Consider the following 23,673-nt stretch of genomic DNA (forward strand, 5'->3'; position numbering starts at 1 on the left):
GAATCAACCAGAATGGAATGAAATGGAATGGAATGGAATGGAACGGAATGGAATCGACCGGAATGGAAAGGATTGGAATGCAATGGTATGGAATGTAATGTTCTGGAATGGAATGGAAGCAACCGAATGGAATGGAATGAAATGGAACGGAAAGGAATCAACCCAAATGGAATGGAATGGAATGCAATGGAATGGATTGGAATGGAATAGAACGGAATCTACCCGAATGGAATCAACTGGTATGCAATGGAATGGAATGGAATGGAATGGAATGGAACGGAATGGAATCGAGTCGACCGGAATGGAATGAAGTGGAATGGGATTTAATGGAATGGAATGGAATGGAATGGAATGGAAACATCGCGAATAGAATGGAATGGAATAGAATGGAATGGAAAGAAGTCACCCCGAATAGATGGGAATGGAATGGAATGGAATGGAATGGAATGGAATGGAATGGAATCAACCAGAATGGAATGGAATGGAATGCAATGGAATGGAATGGAATGCAATGGAATGGAATGGAATGGAATCAACCCGAATGGAATGACATGGAATGGGATTAAATGGAATGGAATGGAATAGAATGGAATGGAATAAACGCGAATAGAATGGAATGGAATGGAATAGAATGGAATCGAATGGAAACAACCCGAATGGAATGGAATGGAATGGAATCGAATGGAATGGAATCAAAAGGTATGGAACGGAATGGAATGGAGTCGAATGGAATGGAATTAAAACGAATGGAATGGAATGGAATGGAATGGAATCAACTGGAGTGGAATGGAATGGAATGGAATGGAATGGAATGGGATGGAATCAACTGGAGTGGAATGGAATGGAATGGAATGTTCTGGAATGAAATCGAAGCAACCCGAATGGAATGGAATGGAATGCAATGGAACCAAACCAAATGGAATGGAATGTAATTGAATGGAATGGAATCAACCAAAATGGAATGGAATGGAATGGAATGGAATGGAATGGAATCAACCCGAATGAAATGAAATGGAATGGAAAGGAATGCATTGGAATGGAATGTAATGGACGCAATCCGAATGGAATAAAATGGAATGGAATGGAATGGAATGGAATCAAAAGGAGTGGAATGGAATAGAATGGAATGGAATGGAATGGAACGGAGTGGAATCAACCGGAATGGAATGGAATGGAATGGAATGGAATCGAATGGAATGGAATGGAATGGAATTTTATGGAATGGAATGGAAGCAACCGAATGGAATGGAATGGAATGCAATCAAACCCAATGGATTGGAATTAAATGGAATGGAATGGAATGGAATGGAATGGAATGGAATGGAATGGAATCAACCGGAATGGAATGGAATGCATTGGAATGGAATAGAATGGAATCTACCCGAATGCATTGAAATGGAATGCAACGGAATGGAATAGAATGGAATGAAACGGAATGGAATGGAGTCAACCCAAATGACATGGAATAGAATGGAATGGAATCAAATGGAACGGAATGAACTCGATTGGAATGGAATGGAATGGAATGGAATGGAATGGAATGGAATGGAATCAACCAGATTGGAATGGGGTGGAATGCAATAGGATGGAATGGAATGGAATGCAATGGAATGGAATGGAATCAACCCAAATGGAATGGAATGGAATGGAATGGAATGGAATGGAATTAACCCGAATGGACTGGAATGGAATGGAATGGAATGGAATGGAATCAACCCGAATGGAATGGAATGGAATGGAATGGAATGGAATGGAATGGATTCAACCCGAAGGGAGGGGAATGGAATGGAATGGAATGGAATCAACCAGAATGGAATGAAATGGAATGAAATGGAATGGAACGGAATGGAATCGACCGGAATGGAAAGGATTGGAATGCAATGGTATGGAATGTAATGTTCTGGAATGGAATGGAAGCAAACGAATGGAATGGAATGGAATGGAACTGAATGGAATCAACCCAAATGGAATGGAAAGGAATGGAATGGAATGGATTGGAATGGAATAGAACGGAATCTACCCGAATGGAATGAACTGGCATGCAATGGAATGGAATGCAATGGAATGGAATGGAATGGAATGGAACGGAATGGAATCGAGTCAACCGGAATGGAATGGAGTGGAATGGGATTTAATGGAATGGAATGGAATGGAATGGAAACATCGCGAATAGAATGGAATGGAAAAGAATGGAATGGAAAGAGATCACCCCGAATGGATGGGAATGGAATGGAATGGAATGGAATGGAATGGAATGGAGTGGAATCAACCAGAATGGAATGGAACGGAATGCAATGGAATGGAATCAACGCGAATAGAATGGAATGGAATGGAATAGAATGGAATCAAATGGAAACAACCCGAATGGAATGGAATGGAATGGAATCGAATGGAATGGAATCAAAAGGAATGGAATGGAATGGAATGGATTCGAAAGGAATGGAATGAAAACGAATGGAACGGAAAGGAATGGAATGGAATCAACTGGAGTGGAATGGAATGGAATGGAATGGAATGGAATGGAATGGAATGGAATCAACTGGAGTGGAATGGAATGGAATGGAATGTTCTGGAATGAAATGGAAGCAACCCGAATGGAATGGAATGGAATGGAATGGAATGGAATGGAATGCAATGGAATCAAACCAAATGGAATGGAATGTAATTGAATGGAATGGAATCAACCAAAGTGGAATTGAATGGAAAGGAATGGAATGGAATCAACCCGAATGGAATGGAATGGAATGCAATGGAATGGAATGGAATGGAATCAACCTGAAGGGAGTGAAATGGGGAGGAATGGAATGCAATGGAATGGAAAGGAATGGAATGGAATGCAATGGAATGGAATGGAATGGAATGGAATCAACCCGAATGCAATGGAATGGAATGGAATGAAATGGAATCAACCCGAATGGAATGGAATGGAATGGCATCAACCATAATGGAATGGAATGGAACGGAATGGAATAGAATCAATGCAAATGGAATGGAATGAAATGGAATGGAATCAGGCCGAATAGAATTGAATGGAATGGGTTGGAATGTAATCAACGAGAATAGAATGGAATTCAATGGATTAGAATGGAATGGAATGGAATCAAGCCGAATGGAATGGAATGGAATGGAATCAACCAGAATGGAATGAAATGGAATGGAATGGAATGGAACGGAAAGGAATAGACCGGAATGGAAAGGATTGGAATGCAATGGTATGGAATGTAATGTTCTGGAATGGAATGGAAGCAACCGAATGGAATGGAATGAAATGGAACGGAAAGGAATCAACCCAAATGGAATGGAATGGAATGCAATGGAATGGATTGGAATGGAATAGAACGGAATCTACACGAATGGAATGAACTGGTATGCAATGGAATGGAATGGAATGGAATGGAATGGAACGGAATGGAATCGAGTCGACCGGAATGGAATGAAGTGGAATGGGATTTAATGGAATGGAATGGAATGGAATGGAATGGAAACATAGCGAATAGAATGGGATGGAATAGAATGGAATGGAAAGAAGTCACCCCGAATAGATGGGAATGGAATGGAATGGAATGGAATGGAATGGAATGGAATGGAATCAACCAGAATGGAATGGAATGGAATGCAATGGAATGGAATGGAATGGAATCAACCCGAATGGAATGACATGGAATGGGATTAAATGGAATGGAATGGAATAGAATGGAATGGAATAAACGCGAATAGAATGGAATGGAATGGAATAGAATGGAATCGAATGGAAACAACCCGAATGGAATGGAATGGAATGGAATCGAATGGAATGGAATCAAAAGGTATGGAACGGAATGGAATGGAGTCGAATGGAATGGAATTAAAACGAATGGAATGGAATGGAATGGAATGGAATCAACTGGAGTGGAATGGAATGGAATGGAATGGAATGGAATGGGATGGAATCAACTGGAGTGGAATGGAATGGAATGGAATGTTCTGGAATGAAATCGAAGCAACTCGAATGGAATGGAATGGAATGCAATGGAACCAAACCAAATGGAATGGAATGTAATTGAATGGAATGGAATCAACCAAAATGGAATGGAATGGAATGGAATGGAATGGAATCAACCCGAATGGAATGGAATGGAATGCAATGGAATGGAATGGAATGGAATCAACCTGAAGGGAGTGAAATGGGGTGGAATGGAATGCAACGGAAAGGAAAGGAATGGAATGGAATGCAATGGAATGGAATGGAATGGAATGGAATCAACCTGAATGGAATGCAATGGAATGGAATAGAATCAACCCGAATGGAAGGGAATGGAATGGAATCAACCCGAATGGAATGAAATGGAATGGAAAGGAATGCATTGGAATGGAATGGAACGGAATAAATCCGAATGGAATAAAATGTAATGTAATGGAATGGAATGGAATAGAATAAAAAGGAATGGAATGGAATAGAATGGAATGGAATGGAATGGAATCAACAGGAATGGAATGGAATGGAAAAGAATGGAATGGAATGGAATGGAATGGAATCAACCCGAAAGGAATGGAATGGAATGGAAAGGAATGGAATGGAATGGAATGGATTCAACCCGAAGGGAAGGGAAGGGAATGGAATGGAATGGAATGGAATGGAATGGAATGGATTCAACCCGAAGGGAATGGAATGGAATGGAATGGAATGGAATGGAATGGAATGGAATGGAATGGAATGGATTCAACCCGAAGGGAAGGGAATGGAATGGAATGGAATGGAATGGAATGGAATGGAATGGATTCAACCCGAAGGGAATGGAATGGAATGGAATGGAATGGAATGGAATGGAATGGAATCAACCCGAAAGAAATGAAATGGAATGGAAAGTAATGCATTGGAATGCAATGTAATGGAAGCAATCCGAATGGAATGAAATGGAATGGAATGGAATGGAATGGAATCAAAAGGAATGGAATGGAATAGAATGGAATGCAATGGAATGGAATGGAATGGAATCAACCGGAATGGAATGGAATGGAATGGAATGGAATGGAATGGAATGGAATGGAAGCAACCGAATGGAATGGAATGGAATGGAATGGAATGGAATCAACCCGAATGGAATGACATGGAATGGAATGGAATGCAATGGAATGGAAAGGAATGGAATCAAGCCGAATTTAATGTAATGTAATGTAATGGAATGGAATGGAATGGAATGGAATCTAAACGAATGGAATGGAATGGAATGGAATGAAATCTACCGGAATGGAATGGAATGGAATGGAATGTTCTAGAATGGAATGGAAGCAACCCGAATGGAATGGAATGGAATGGAAGGGAATGGAATACAATGGAATCAACCAGATTGGAATGGAATGGAATGGAATGGAATTTACCCGAATGGAATGGAATGGAATGGAATGGAATGGAATGAAATCGAATGGAACGGAAAGATATGGAATGTAATGGAATCAACCTGAATAGAAGGGAATGGAATGGAATGGAATGGAATGAAATGTTCTTGAATGGAATGGAAGCAACCCGAATGGAATGGATTGGAATGGAATCGAATGTAATGGAATGGAATGGAATTAACCCGGATGGAATGGAGTGGATTGGAATGTAATCAACCCAAATGGAGTGGAATGGTATGGAATGGAATGGAATGTCATCAATCCTAATGGAATGGAATGGAATGGAATGGAATGGCGTGGAATGCAATGTTATCAACACGAATGGAATGGAATGGAATGGAATGGAATCGAATCATCCCGAATGCAATGGAATGGAATGGAAACGAATCGATTCGAATGAAATGGAATGGAAACAACCCGAATGGAATGCAATGGAAAGGAATGGAAGGTAATAAACCCGAAGGGCATGGAACTTAAAGGAATGGAATGGAATGGAATGGAATGGAATGGAATGGAATGGAATCATCCCGAATGGAATGGAATGGAATGGAATGGAATCATTACGAATGCAATGAAATGGAATGGAAAGGAACGCATTGAAATGGAATAGAATGGAATGACATGGAATGGAATCAACACGAATGTAAGGGAATGGAATGGAATGTAATGGAATGGAATCAACATAAATGGAATGATACGGAATGGAATGGAATGCAATGTAATGGAATGGAATGGAATCAACACGAGTGGAATGGATTGGAATGGAATGGAATGGAATGGATTCAACCCGAATGCAATGGAATGGAATGGAATGGAATGGAATCAAACCAAATGGAATGGAATGGAATGGAATGGAATGGAATGGAATCAACGCGAATGCAATGGAATGGAATGGAATCAACCCAAATGGAATGGAATGGAATGGAATGGAATGGAATCAACCCCAATGGAATGGAATGGAATGAGATGGAATGGAATGCAATGGGATGGAATGCAATCAACGAGAATAGAATGGAATGGAATGGAATAGAATGGAATGGAATAGAATGGAATGGAATGGAATGGAATCAACCCGAATGGAATGGAATGGAATGAGATGGAATGGAATGCAATGGGATGGAATGCAATCAACGAGAATAGAATGGAATGGAATGGAATAGAATGGAATGGAATGGAATCAATCCGAATGGAATGGAATGGAATGGAATCAACCAGAATGGAATGGAATGGAATGGAATGGAATGGAATGGAATCAACCCGAATGAAATGAAATGAAATGGAAAGGAATGCATTGGAATGGAATGGAATGGACGCAATCCGAATGGAATAAAATGGAATGGAATGGAATGGAATGGAATCAAAAGGAATGGAATGGAATAGAATGGAATGGAATGGAATGGAATGGAGTGGAATCAACCGGAATGGAATGGAATGGAATGAAATGGAATGGAATGGAATTTTATGGAATGGAATGGAAGCAACCGAATGGAATGGAATGGAATGCAATCAAACCCAGTGGATTGGAATGAAATGGAATGGAATGGAATGGAATGGAATCAACCGGAATGGAATGGAATGCATTGGAATGGAATAGAATGGAATCTACCCGAATGCAATGAAATGGAATGCAACGGAATGGAATAGAATGGAATGGAATGGAATGGAATGGAATGGAATGGAATGAAATGGAATCGAATCAATCCGAATGGAATGGAATGGAATGGAATGGAAGGGAATGGAATCAACCAGAGTGGAATGGAGTGGAATGGAATAGGATGGAATGGAATGGAATGGAATGGAATGGAATGGAATGGAATGGAATCAACCCAAATGGAATGGAATGGAATGGAATGGAATGAAATGGAATGGAATTAACCCGAATGGACTGGAATGGAATGGAATGGAATGGAATGGAATGGAATGGAATGGAATCAACACGAATGGAATGGAATGGAATGGAATGGAATGGAATGGATTCAACCCGAAGGGAAGGGAATGGAATGGAATGGAATGGAATGGATTCAACCCGAAGGGAATGGAATGGAATAGAATGGAATGGAATCAACCCAAATGGAATGACATGGAATGGAATGGAATGCAATGGAATGAAATGGTATGGAATCAAACCGAATTTGATGTAATGTAATGTAATGGAATGTAATGGAATGGAATGGAATGGAATGGAATCTAAACGAATGGAATGGAATGGAATGGAATGAAATCTACCGGAATGAAATGGAATGGAATGGAATGTTCTGGAATGGAATGGAAGCAACCCGAATGGAATGGAATGGAATGGGATAGAATGGAATTGAATGGAATGGAGTGGAATGGAATGGAATGGAATGGAATGAAATAAACCAGAATGGAATGGAATGGAATGGATTGGAAAGAAATGGAATGGAATCAACCGGAATGGAACGGAATGGAATGGAACGGAACGGAATGGAAGGGAATGGAATGGATTCAACCGGAAGGGGATGGAATGGAATAGAATCGAATGGAATGGATTGGAAAGGAATGAACCCGACTGGAATGGAATGGAATGGAATATAATGGAAAGGAATGGAATGGAATGGAATCAACCAGAATGGAATGAAATTGAATGGAATGGAATGAAACGGAATGGAAAGGAATGGAATGGAATGAAACGGAATGGAAAGGAATGGAATGGAATGGAATGGAATGGAATGGAATGGAATGGAATGGAATGGAAACAACCACAAAGGAATGGAGTTGAATGGAATGGAATGCAATGGAATGGAATGGAATCAATCGGAATGGAATGGATTGGAACGGAATGGAATGGAAAGGAATGGCAAAGAATCATTCGGAATGGAATGGAATGGATTCGAATGGAACGGAATGGAATCAATCCGAACGGCATGGAATGGAATGGATTGGAATGGAATAGAACGGAATATACAAGAATGGAATGGAATGGAATGGAATGGAAAGGAATCAACCCGAATGGAATGGAATGGAATGGAATGGAATCGAATGGAATCAACCCGAGTGGAATGGAATGGTATGGAATGGAATGGATTGGAATCCACCCGAATGGAATGGAATGGAATGGAGTGGAATGGAATGGAATGGAATGGAATGGAATGGAATGGAATCAACCCGAATGGAATGGAATGGAATGGAATGGAATGGAATGGAATGGAATGGAATGGAATCAACCCACATGGAATGGAATGGATTGGAATGGAGAGGAATGGAATGGAATGGAATGGAATGGAATGATTTTGACTGGAATGGAAGGCACCCGAATGGAATGCAATGGAATGGAGTCGAGTGGAATGGAATGGAATGCAATTAACCCGAATGGAATGGAGTGGAATGGAATGGAATCAAACCAATGGGAATGGAATGGTATGGAATGGAATGGAATGGCATCAACCCTAGTGGAATGGAATGGAATGGAATGGCGTGGAATGGAATGGTATCAACACGAATGGAATGGAATGGAATGGAAGGGAACGGAATCATCCCGAATGGAATGGAATGCAAAGGAATCAACATGCATGGAATGAAACGGAATGGAATGGAATGCGATGGAATGGAATGGAATGGAATCAACGCGAATGGAATGGAATAGAATGGAAAGGAATGGAATGGAATGGAATCAAAACGAATGGAATGGAATGGAATGGAATGGAATGGAATGGAATGGAATCCACCCAAATGGAATGGAATGCAACTGAATGCAATGGAATCACCCCGAACGGAATGGAATGGAATGGGATGGAATGGAATGGAATGGGATGTAATGGAATCAATGCGAATATAATGGAATGGAATGGAATAGAATGGAATGGAATGGAAGAGAATGTTATGGAAGGGAAGAGAATGGAATTGAATGGAATCAACCCGAATGGAATGGAATGGAATGGAATGGAATCAGCCAGAATGGAATAGAATGGAATGGAATGGAATGCAATGGAATGGAAACAACCTGAATGGAATCAAGCCGAATGGAACAAAATGGAATTGAATGGAATGGAATGGAATCAAAAGGAATGGAATGGAATGGAATGGAATGGAATGGAATGGAATGGAATCAACCGGAATGGAATTTAATGAAATGTTCCGGAATGGAAAGGAAGCAACCGAATGGAATGGAATGTAATGGAATGCAGTCAAACCGAATGGATGGGAATGAAATGGAATGGAATGGAATGGAATGGAATGGAATGGAATGGAATGGAATGGAATGGAATCTAACGGAATGGATTGGAATGAAATGGAATGGAATGGAATGGAATGGAGTCAACACAAATGGAATGGAATGGAATGGAATGGAATGGAATGGAATGGAATGGAATCAACCCGAATGAAATGGAATGGAGTGGAATGGAATGGAATGGAATCAACCAGAATGGAATAGAATGGAATGGAATGGAATGGAATAAACCCGAATGGAATGAAATGGAATGGAATGGAATGCATTGGAATGGAATGGAGTGGAATCAAAACGAATGGAATAAAATGGATTGGAATGGAATGGAATGGAAGCAAAAGGAATGGAATGCAATAGAATGGAATGGAATGGTATGCAATGGTATCAACCGGAATGGAATGGAATGGAATGGAATGTTCTGGAATGCAATGGAAGCAACCGAATGGAATGGAATGGAATGGCATGGAATGGAATGGAATAAACCCGAATGGAATGGAATGGAATGGAATGGAAAGAAATGGAATGGAATCAAGCTGAGTGAAATGGAATGGAATGGAATGGAATGGAATGCAATTGAGTGGAATGGAATGGAATCAACCCGAATAGAATGGAATGGAATGGAATATAATGGAATGGAAAGAAATAGAAAGAAATGGAATGGAATCAACCCGAATGGAATGGAATGAAATGGAATGGAATGGAATCAACCGGAATGGAATGGAATGGTATGGATTGGAACGGAAGGGTATCAACCCGAACGGAATGGAATGGAATGGAGTGTAATGGAATGGAATGGAATGGAATGGAATCAACAGCAATGGAATGGTGTGGAATGGAATGGAATGGAATCAACCCGAATGGAATGGAATGGAATGGGATAGAATGGAATAGAATGGAACGGAATGGAATGGAATGGAATGGAATGGAATAAAGCACAATGGAATGGAATGGAATGGAATGGAAAGAAATGGTATGGTATCAACCGGAATGGAATGGAATGGAATGGAATGGAATGGAATGGAATCAACCCGAATGGAATGGAATGGAATGGAATGGAAGGGAATGGAATGGATTCAACACGAAGGGAATGGAATGGAATGGAATGGAATGGAATGGAATGGAATGGAATCAACCCGAATGGAAAGGAATGGAATGGAATGGAATGGAATAGAATGGAATCAACCCACAAGGAATGGAATGGATTGGAATGGAGAGGAATGGAATGGAATGGAATGGAATGGAATGGAATGGAATGGAATGTTCTTGACTGGAATGGAAGCCAACCGAATGGAATGGAAAGGAATGGAGTCGAATGGAATGGAATGGAATGCAATTAACCCGAATGGAATGGAGTGGAATGGAATGGAATCAACCCAATGGGAATGGAATGGTATGGAATGGAATGGAATGGCATCAACCCTAATGGAATGGAATGGAATGGCGTGGAATGGAATGGTATCAACACGAATGGAATGGAATGGAATGGAAAGGAAGGGAACGGAATCATCCCGATTGGAATGGAATGGAAAGGAATCAACATGAATGGAATGGAATGGTATGGAATGGAATGGAATGGAATGGAATAGAATGGAATCCACCCAAATGGAATGGAATGCAACTGAATGCAATGGAATCAACCCGAATGGAATGGAATGTAATGGGATGGAATGGAATGGAATGGGATGGAATGGAATCAATGCGAATAGAATGGAATGGAATGGAATAGAATGGAATGGAATGGAAGAGAATGGAATGGAATGGAATCAACCCGAATGGAATGGAATGGAATGGAATGGAATGGAATCAACCAGAATGGAATAGAATGGAATGGAATGGAATGCAATGGAAAGGAAACAACCCGAATGGAATCAAGCCGAATGGAATAAAATGGAATTGAGTGGAATGGAATGGAATCAAAAGGAGTGGAATGGAATAGAATGGAATGGAATGGAATGGAATGGAATGGAATTGAATGGAATGGAATGGAAACAACCGGAATGGAATGGAATGGAATGTTCCGGAATGGAAAGGAAGCAACCGAATGGAAAGGAATGTAATGGAATGCAGTCAAACCGAATGGATTGGAATGAAATGGAATGGAATGGAATCTTACGGAATGGATTGGAATGAAATGGATTGGAATGGAATGGAATGGAGTCAACACAAATGGAATGGAATGGAATGGAATGGAATGGATTTGAACGGAATCAACCAGAATGGAATAGAATGGAATGAAATGGAATGGAATACACCCGAATGTAATGAAATGGAATGGAATGGAATGAATTGGAATGGAATGGATTGGAATCAAACCGAATGGAATAAAATGGATTGGAATGGAATGGAATGGAAGCAAAAGGAATGGAATGGAATAGAATGGAATGGAATGGAATGCAATGGAATGAACCGGAATGGAATGGAATGGAATGTTCTGGAATGGAATGGAAGCAACCGAATGGAATGGAATGGAATGGAATGAAATGGAATGGAATGGAAAAAACCGGAATGGAATGGAATGGAATGGAAAGAAATGGAATGGAATCAACCTGAGTGGAATGGAATGGAATGGAATGGAATGGAATGCAATGGAATGGAAGGGAAAGGAATCAACCCGAACGGAATGGAATGGAATGGAATGGAATGGAATGGAATGGAATCCACCCTAATGGTATGGAATGGAATGGAATGCAATGGATTCAACCCGAATGGAATGGAATGGAATGGGATGGAAGGGAATGGAATGGGATGGAATGGAATCAACGCGAATAGAATGGAATGGAATGCAATGGGATGGAATGGAATCAACGCGAATAGAATGGAATGGAATAGAATGGAATGGAATGGAATAGAAAGAAATGGAATGGAATCAACCCGAATGGAATGGAATGAAATCGAATGGAATGGAATCAACCGGAATGGAATGGAATGGTATGGATTGGAACGGAATGGAATCAACCCGAACGGAATGGAATGGAAAGGAGTGGAATGGAATGGAATGGAATGGAATGGAATCAACAGCAATGGAAAGGTATGGAATGGAATGGAATCAACCCGAATGGAATGGAATGGAAAGGAATCAACATGAATGGAATGAAACGGAATGGAATGGAATGCGATGGAATGGTATGGAATGGAATCAACACGAATGGAATGGAATAGAATGGAAAGGAATGGAATGGAATGGAATCAACACGAATGGAATGGAATGGAATGGAATGGAATGGAATCCACACAAAGGGAATGGAATGCAACTGAATGCAATGGAATCAACCCGAATGGAATGGAATGTAATGGGATGGAATGCAATGGAATGGGATGGAAGGGAATCAATGCGAATAGAATGGAATGGAATGGAATAGAATGGAATGGAATGGAAGAGAATGGAATGGAATGGAATCAACCCGAATGGAATGGAATGGAATGGAATCAACCAGAATGGAATAGAATGGAATGGAATGGAATGCAATGGAATGGAAACAACCCTAATGGAATCAAGCCGAATGGAATAAAATGGAATTGAATGGAATGGAATGGAATCAAAAGGAATGGAATGGAATAGAATGGAATGGAATGGAATGGAATGGAATGGAATGGAATGGAATGGAATGGAATGGAATGGAATGGAATGGAATCAACCGGAATGGAATGGAATGGAATATTCCGGAATGGAAAAGAAGCAACCGAATGTAATGGAATGTAATGGAATGCACTCAAACCGAATGGACTGGAATGAAATGGAATGGAATGGAATGGAAACTTACGGAATGGATTGGAATGAAATGGAATGGAATGGAATGGAATGGAATGGAATGGAGTCAACACAAATGGAATGGATTGGAATGGAATGGAATGGAATCAACCCGAATGAAATGGAATGGAGTGGAATGGAATGGAAAGGAATCAACCAGAATGGAATAGAATGGAATGCAATGGAATGGAATAAACCCGAATGGAATGAAATGGAATGGAATGGAATGCATTGGAATGGAATGGAATGGAATCAAACCGAACGGAAAGGAAGGGAATGGAATGGAATGGAATAGAACGGAATCTACAAGAATGGAATAGAATGGAATGGAATGGAATGGAATGGAATGGAATGGAATGGAATCAACCGGAATGGAATGGAATGGAATATTCCGGAATGGAAAAGAAGCAACCGAATGTAATGGAATGTAATGGAATGCACTCAAACCGAATGGACTGGAATGAAATGGAATGGAATGGAATGGAAACTTACGGAATGGATTGGAATGAAATGGAATGGAATGGAATGGAGTCGACACAAATGGAATGGATTGGAATGGAATGGAATGGAATCAACCCGAATGAAATGGAATGGAGTGGAATGGAATGGAAAGGAATCAACCAGAATGGAATAGAATGGAATGCAATGGAATGGAATAAACCCGAATGGAATGAAATGGAATGGAATGGAATGCATTGGAATGGAATGGAATGGAATGGAATCAAACCGAACGGAATGGAAGGGAATGGAATGGAATGGAATAGAACGGAATCTACAAGAATGGAATGGAATGGAATGGAATGGAATGGAATGGAATGGAATCAACCCGAATGGAATGGAATGGTATGGAAAGGAATAGAATGGAATGGAATGGAATCAACCCGAGTGGAATGGAATGGTATGGAATGGAATGGAATGGAATCAACCCGTATGGAATGGAATGGAATGGAATGGAATGGATTCAACCCGAAGGGAATGGAATGAAATGGAATCGAATGGAACGGAATGGAATGGAATGAACCAGGAAGGAATGGAATGGAAAGGAATGGAATGGAATGGAATCAACCCGAATGGAATGAAATTGAATGGAATGGAATGCAACGGAATGGAAAGGAATGGAATGGAATGGAATGGAATGGAATCAACCACAATGGAATGGAATGAAATGGAATGGAATGGAATGGAATGGAATGGAATGGAATGGAATGGAATCAATTGGAATGGAATGGAATGAAACGGAAAGGAATGGATTGGAATGGAATGGAATCAGTCGGAATGGTATGGAATGGTTTGGAAAGGAATGGAATGGAATCAACCCGATAGGAACGGAATGGAATGGAATAAAACGGAATCTACACGAATGGAATGGAAAGGAATGGAATGTAATGGAATGGAAAGGAATGGAATGGAATGGAATCAACACTAACGGAATGGAATGGTATGCAATGGAATGGAATGGAATGGAATCAACCCGAATGGAATGGAATGGAATGGAAAGGAATGGAATCAATCCACATGGAATGGAATGGATTTGAATGGAGTGGAATGGAATGGAATGGAATGGAATGGATTGGAATGTTCTTGACTGGAATGGAAGCAACCCGAATGGATTGGAATGGAATGGAATGAAATGGAATGGGATGGAATGGAATCAACGCGAATAGAATGGAATGGAATGGAATAGAATGGAATTGAATGGAATAGAATGGAATGTAATGGAATCAACCCGAATGGAATGGAATGGAATGGAATGGAATCAACCAGAATGGAATGGAATGGTATGGAATGGAATGGAAAAAACACGAATGGAATGAAATGGAATGGAATGGAATCAACCCAAATGCAATGGAGCGGTATGGATTGGAACGGAATGGAATCAACCCGAACGGAATGGAATGAAATGGAATGGAATAGAATCAAGAGGAATGGAATGTTATGGAATGGAATGGAATGCAATAAACCCGAATGGAATGGAATGGAATGGAATAGAACGGAATGGAATGGAATGGATTGGAATGGAATGGAATCAACCCGAATGGAATGGAGTGGAATGGAATGCAATGGAATGGATAGAAATGGAATGGAATCAACCCGAATGAAATTGAATGGAATGGAATGGAATGCAACGCAATGGAATGGAATGGAATCAACCCGAATGGAATGGAATGGAATGGAATGGAATGGATTCAACCAGAAGGGAATGGAATGGAATCTAATCGAATGGAACGGAATGGAATGGAATGAACCCGAATGGGATAGAATGGAATGGAATGGAATGTAAAGGAATGGAATGGAAAGGAGTCAACCCGAATGGAATGAAATTGAATGGAATGGAATACAACGGAATGGAAAGAATGGAATGGAATGGAATGGAATCAACCACAATGGAATGGAATGGAATGGAATGGAATGGAATGGAATGGAATGGAATGGAATCAACCCACATGCAATGGAATGGATTGGAATGGAGTGGAATGGAATGGAGTGGAATGGGAAGGAATGTTCTTGACTGGAATGGAAGCAACCCGAATGGAATGGAATGGAATGGAGTCGAATGGAAAGGAATGGAATGGAATTAACCCGAATGGAATGGAATGGCATGGAATCAACCCAAATGGAATGGAATGGTATGGAATGGAATTGAATGGCATCAACCCTAATGGTATGGAATGGAATGGAATGGCGAGGAATGGAATCGTATCAACACGAATGGAATGGAATGGAATGGAATGGAATGGAACGGAATCATCCCGAATGGAATGGAATGGAATGGAATCAACACGAATGGAATGGAATAGAATGGAATGTCATGTAATGCAATGGAATGCAATCAACACTAATGCAATGGAATAGAATGGAATGGAATGGAATGGAATCCACCCAAATGGAATGGAATGGAATGGAATGTAATGCAATCTAATCAACCCGAATGGAATGGAATGGAATGGGATGGAATGGAATGGAATGGGATGGAATGGAAACAACGCGAATAGAATGGAATGGAATGGAATAGAATGGAATGGAATGGAATAGAATGGAATGGAATGGTATCAACTCTAATGGAATGGAATGGAATGGAATCAACCAGAATGGAATAGAATGGAATGGAATGGAATGCAATGGAATAAACCCGAATGGAATGAAATGGAATGGAATGGAAAGCATTGGAATGGAATGGAATGGAACCAAACAGAATGGAATAAAATGGAATGGAACGTAATCAAAAGGAATGGAATGGAATAGAATGGAATGGAATGGAATGGAGTCAACGCGAATAGAATGGAACAGAATAGAATGGCATGGAAAAGAATCACACCGAATGGAATAAAACGGAATGGAATGGAATGGAATGGAATGGAATGGAATGGAAGGGAATCAACCCGAATGGAATGGAATGGAATGGAATGGAAAGGAATCAACCAGAATGGAATGGAATGGAATGGAATGGAATGGAATGGAATGGAATGGAATGGAATGGAATCAACCCGAATGGAATGACATGAAATGGAATGGAATGCAATGGAATTGAATGGAATGGAATCAAACCGAATGTAATGGAATGGAATGGAATGGAAAGGAATGGAATGGAATGGAATGGAATGGAATCTAAACGAATGGAATGGAATGGAATGGAATGGAATCTACCGAAATGGAATGGAATGGAATGGAATGTTCTGGAATGGAATGGAAGCAACCAGAATGGAATGGAATGGAATGGAAGGGAATGGAATAGAATGGAATCAACCATAATGGAATGGTATGCAATGGAATGGAATGGAATGGAATCAACCCGAATGGAATGAAATGGAATGGAATGGAATGCAATGGAATGGAATTGAACGGAATCAAACCGAATGGAATGGAATGGAATGGAATGGAATGGAATTGAATGTAATGGAATCATCCCGAATGGAATGGAATGGAATGGAATCGAATCGAATGAAATGGAATGGAAACAACCCGAATGGAATGGAATGGAATGGAATGGAATGAAAGGGAATAAACACGAAGGGAATGGAACAGAATGGAATGGAATGGAATGGAATGGAATGGAATGGAATGGAATGGAATCATCCCGAATGGAATGAAATGGAATGGAAAGGAATGCATTGGAATGGAATGGAATGGAAAGCCATGGAATGGAATCAACACTAATGGAAGGGAATGGAATTTAATGGAATGGAATGGAATCAACATGAATGGAATGTAACGGAATGGAATGGAATGCAATGGAATGGAATGGAATGGAATCAACACGAATGGAATGGAATGGAATGGAATGGAATGGAATGGAATGGAATCAACCCGAATGCAATGGAATGAAATGGAATGGAATGGAATGGAATGGAATCAACCCAAATGGAATGGAATAGAATGGAATGGATTGGAATCAATCCGAATGGAACGGAATGGAATGGAATGGAAAGGAATCAACCTGAATAGAAGGGAATGGAATGGAATGGAATGGAATGGAATGTTCTTGACTGGAATGGAAACAACACGAATGGAATGGAATGGAATGGAATGGAATGCAATGTAATGTAATGGAATGGAATTAACCCGGATGGAATGGAATGGAATGGAAACAACCCAAATGGAGTTGAATGGTATGGAAAGGAATGGAATGTCATCAATCCTAATGGAATGGAATGGAATGGAATGGCGAGGAATGGAATGGTATCAACACGAATGGAATGGAATGGAATGGAATGAAATCATCCCGAATGGAATGGAATGGAATGGAATGGAATGGGATGGAATCGAATGAAATGGAATGGAAACAACCCGAATGGAATGGAATGGAATGGAATTGAATGGAATGGAATGGAATGGAAGGGTATAAACCCGAAGGGAATGGAACGGAATGGAATGGAATGGAATGGAATGGAATCGAATGGAATCATCCCGAATGGAATGAAACGGAATGGAAAGGAATGCATTGGAATTGAATAGAATTGAATGCCATGGAATGGAATCAACACGAATGGAAGGGAACGGAATGGAATGTAATGGAATGGAATCAACATGAATGGAATGAAACGGAATGGAATGGAATGCAATGGAATGGAATGGAATGGAATCAACACGAATGGAATGGAATGGAATGGAATGGAATGGAATGGAATGGAATGGAATGGCATCAACGCGAATGCAATGGAATGGAATGGAATAGAATGGAATGGAATGGAATGGAATCCACCCAAATGGAACGGAATGGAATGGAATGGAATGGAATGGAATGGAATCAACCCGAATGGAATGGAATGGAATGGAATGAAATGGAATGGAAACAATCCGAATGGAATGGAATGGAACGGAATGGAATGCAATGGAATGGAATGGAATGGAATGAAATCAACCCGAATGGAATGTAATAGAATGGAATGGAATGGAATGGAATGGAATGGATTCAACCCAAATTGAATGGAATGGAATGGAATGGAATGGAATGGAATGGAAGGGAATGTAGCCGAATGGAATGGAATGGAATGGAAAGGAATGGAATGAAATGGAATCAAACCGAATGGAGTGAAATTGAATGGAAAGCAATGCAATGGAATGGAATCAACAACAATGGAATGGAATGGAATGAATCGGAATGGAATGGAATGGAATGGAATGGAATGGAATCAATAGGAATCGAATGGAATGGATTGGAATGGAATGTAATGGAATCAACCCGAATGGAATGGAATGGTATGGAATGGAATGGAATGTCATAAATCCTAATGGAACAGAATGGAATGGAATGGCGTGGAATGGAATGGTAGCAACACGAATGGAAAGGAATGGAATGGAATGGAATGGAATGGAATGGAATCATCCCGAATGGAATGGAATGGAATGGAATGGAATGGAATGGAATTGAATGGAATGGAATCAACCCGAATGGAATGGAATGGAATGGAATCAAACCAAATGGAATGGAATGGAATGGATTGGAATCAACCGGGATGGAATGCAATGGATTGGAATGGAATAGAATGGAATCTACCTGAATGGAATGAAATGGAATGCAATGGAATGGAATGGAATTGAATCGAATCAACCCGAATGGAATGGAATGGAATGGGATTTAATGGAACGGAATGGAATCAACGAGAATAGAGTGGAATGGAATGGAATAGAATGGAATGGAATGGAATGGAATCAACCCGAATGGAATGGAATGGAATGGAATGGAATGGAATGGAATGGAATGGAATCAACCAGAATGGAATGTAGAGGAATGGAATGCAATGCAATGGAATGGAATGGAATGGAATCAAACCGAATGTAATGTAATGGAATGGAATGGAATGGAATGTTCTTGACTGGAATGGAAGCAATTAACCCGGATGGAAAGGAATGGAATGGAATGGAATCAACCCAAATGAAATGGAATGGTATGGAAAGGATTGGAGTGACATCAGTCCTAATGGAATGGAATGGAATGGAATGGAATCAACCCGAAGGGAATGGAATGGAATGGAATGGAAAGGAATGGAATGGAATGGAATCAACACAAACCGAATGGAATGAAATGGAATGGAATGGAATGGAATGGAATGGAATCAACCCGAATGGAATAGAATGGAATGGAATGGAATGGAACGGAATCAATCCGAATGGGATGAAATAGAATGCAAAGGAATGCATTGGAATGGAATGGAGTGGAATCAATCCGAATGGAATAAAATGTAATGTAATGGAATGGAATGGAATGGACTCAAAAGGAATGGAATGGAATAGAATGGAATGGAATGGAATGGAATCAACCGGAATGGAATGGAATGGAATGGAATGGAATGGAATGGAATCAACCGGTATGGAATGGAATTGATTGGAATGGAATAGAACGAAATATACCCGAATGGAGTGAATTGGAATGCAATGGAATGGAATAGAATGGAATGAAATGAAATGGAATGGAGTCAACCCGAATGGAATGGAATCGAATGGAATGGAATCAAATGGAATGGAATGGAATCAACCCGAATGGAATGGATTAGAGTGGAATGGAATGGAATGAAATGGAATGGAATCAACCCGCATGGAATGAAATGGAATGGAATGGAATGCTTTGCAATGGAATGGAATGGAATCAAACCGAATGGAACGGAATGGAATGGAATCGAACGGAATGGAATCAAAACGAATGGAATGGAATGGAATGGTATCGAATGGAATGGAATCAAATCGAGTGGAATGGAATGGAATGGCATAGAATGGAATGGAATGGAATCAACACGAATGGAATGGCATGGCATGGAATGGAATTTAATGGAATGGAATGGAATCAACCAGAATGGAATGGAATGGAATGGAATGGAATTGAATGGAATGGAATGGAATGGAATCAACCCGAATGGAATGGAATGGAATGGAATGCAATGGAATGGAATGGAATGGAATCAACCTGAATAGAGTGAAATGGGGTGGAATGGAATGCAATGGAATGGAATGGAATCAATCTGAATGGAGTGAAATGGGGTGGTATGGAATGCAATGGAATGGAATGGAATGGAATCAACCCGAATGGAATGGAATGGAATGGAATGGAATCAACAGTAATAGAATGGTGTGGAATGGAATGGAATGGAATCAACACGAATGGAATGGAATGGAATGGGATAGAATGGAATGGAATGGAATGGAATGGAATGGAATGGAATAAAGCACAATGGAATGGCATGGAATGGAATGGAAAGAAATGGAATGGTATCAATCGGAATGGAATGGAATGGAATGGAATGGAATGGAATGGAATGGAAAGGAATGGAATGGAATCAACCCGAATGGAATGGAATGGAATGGAATGGAATGGAATGTAATGGAAGGGAATGGAATGGATTCAACACGTAGGGAATGGAATGGAATGTAATGGAATGGAATGGAATGGAATGGAAGGAACCAGGATGGAATGGAATGCAATGGAATATAATGGAAAGGAATGGAATGGAATGGAATCAACCCGAATGAAATGAAATTGAATGGAATGCAATGAAACGGATTGGAAAGGAATGGAATGGAATGGAATGGAATGGAATGGAATGAAAGGGAATAAACACGAAGGGAATGGAACAGAATGGAATGGAATGGAATGGAATGGAATGGAATGGAATGGAATGGAATGGAATGGAATCATCCCGAATGGAATGAAATGGAATGGAAAGGAATGCATTGGAATGGAATGGAATGGAAAGCCATGGAATGGAATCAACACTAATGGAAGGGAATGGAATTTAATGGAATGGAATGGAATCAACATGAATGGAATGTAACGGAATGGAATGGAATGCAATGGAATGGAATGGAATGGAATCAACACGAATGGAATGGAATGGAATGGAATGGAATGGAATGGAATCAACCCGAATGCAATGGAATGAAATGGAATGGAATGGAATGGAATGGAATCAACCCAAATGGAATGGAATGGAATGGGATGGAATAGAATGGAATGGATTGGAATCAATCCGAATGGAATGGAATGGAATGGAATAAACCAGAATGGAATGGAGTGGAATGGAATGGAAAGGAATGGAATCAACCCGAAAGAAATGAAATGGAATGGAAAGGAATGCATTGGAATGCAATGTAATGGAACCAATCCGAATGGAATAAAATGGAATGCAATGTAATGGAATGGAATCAAAAGGAATGGAATGGAATAGAATGGAATGGAATGGAATGGAATGGAATGGAATCAACCGGAATGGAATGGAATGGAATGGAATGGAATGGAATTTTCTGGAATGGAATGGAAGCAACTGAATGGAATGTAATGGAATGCAATCAAACCCAATGGATTGGAATGAAATGGAATGGAATGGAATGGAATTGAATGGAATGGAATGGAATCAATGCGAATAGAATGGAATGGAATGGAAGAGAATGGAATGGAATGGAAACTACCCGAATGGAATGGAATGGAATGGAATGGAATGGAATAGAATGGAATGGAATGGAATCAACCAGAATGGAATGGAATGGAATGTAATGGAATGGAATGGAACGGAATGGAATGCAATGGAATGGAATGGAATGGAATCAAACCGAATGTAATGTAATGTAGTGTAATGTAAAGTAATGTCATGGAATGGAATCTAAAAGAATGTAATGGAATGGAATGGAATGGAATCTACCGGAATGGAATGGAATGGAATGGAATGTTCTGGAATGGAATGGAAGAAACCCGAATGGAATGAAATGTAATGGAAGGGAATGGAATAGAATGGAATCAACCAGAATGGAATGGAATGGAATGGAATGGAATGGAATGGAATCAACCCGAATGGAATGAAATGGAATGGAATTGAATGGAATGGAATGGAATGGAATCAACCCGAATGGAAAGAAATGGAATGGAATGGAATGCAATGGAATGGCATTGAATGGAATCAATCCGAATGGAACGGAATGGAATGGAATGGAAAGGAATCAACCTGAATAGAAGGGAATGGAATGGAATGGAATGGAATGTTCTGGAATGGAATGGAAGCAACTCGAATGGAATGAAATGTAATGGAAGGGAATGGAATAGAATGGAATCAACCAGAATGGAATGGAATGGAATGGAATGGAATGGAATCAACCAGAATGGAATGAAATGGAATGGAATGGAATGCAATGGAATGGCATTGAATGGAATCAATCCGAATGGAACGGAATGGAATGGAATGGAAAGGAATCAACCTGAATAGAAGGGAATGGAATGGAATGGAATGGAATGGAATGTTCTTGACTGGAATGGAAACAACACGAATGGAATGGAATGGAATGGAATGGAATGGAATCGAATGTAATGTAATGGAATGGAATTAACCCGGATGGAATGGAATGGAATGGAAACAACCCAAATGGAGTGGAATGGTATGGAAAGGAATGGAATGTCATCAATCCTGATGGAATGGAATGGAATGGAATGGAGTGGAATGGAATGGTATCAATATGAATGGAATGGAATGGAATGGAATGGAATGGAATGGAATCATCCCGAATGGAATGGAATGGAATGGAATGGAATGGGATGGAATCGAATGAAATGGAATGGAAACAACCCGAATGGAATGGAATGGAATGGAATGGAATGGAATGGAATGGAATGGAAGGGAGTAAACCCGAAGGGAATGGAACGGAATGGAATGGAATGGAATGGAATGGAATGGAATGGAATGGAATGGAATCCACCAAAATGGAATGGAATGGAATGGAATGGAGTGGAATGGAATGGAATGGAATGGAATCAACCCAAATGGAATGGAATGGAATGGAATGAAATGGAATGGAATAAATCCGAATGGAATGGAATGGAACGGAATGGAATGCAATGGAATGGAATGGAATGGAATGGAATCAACCCGAATGGAATGTAATAGAA

This window comes from Pan paniscus, chromosome 18 (genome assembly GCF_029289425.2).
Source record: "Pan paniscus chromosome 18, NHGRI_mPanPan1-v2.0_pri, whole genome shotgun sequence".
NCBI classification, from domain to species: domain Eukaryota; kingdom Metazoa; phylum Chordata; class Mammalia; order Primates; family Hominidae; genus Pan; species Pan paniscus.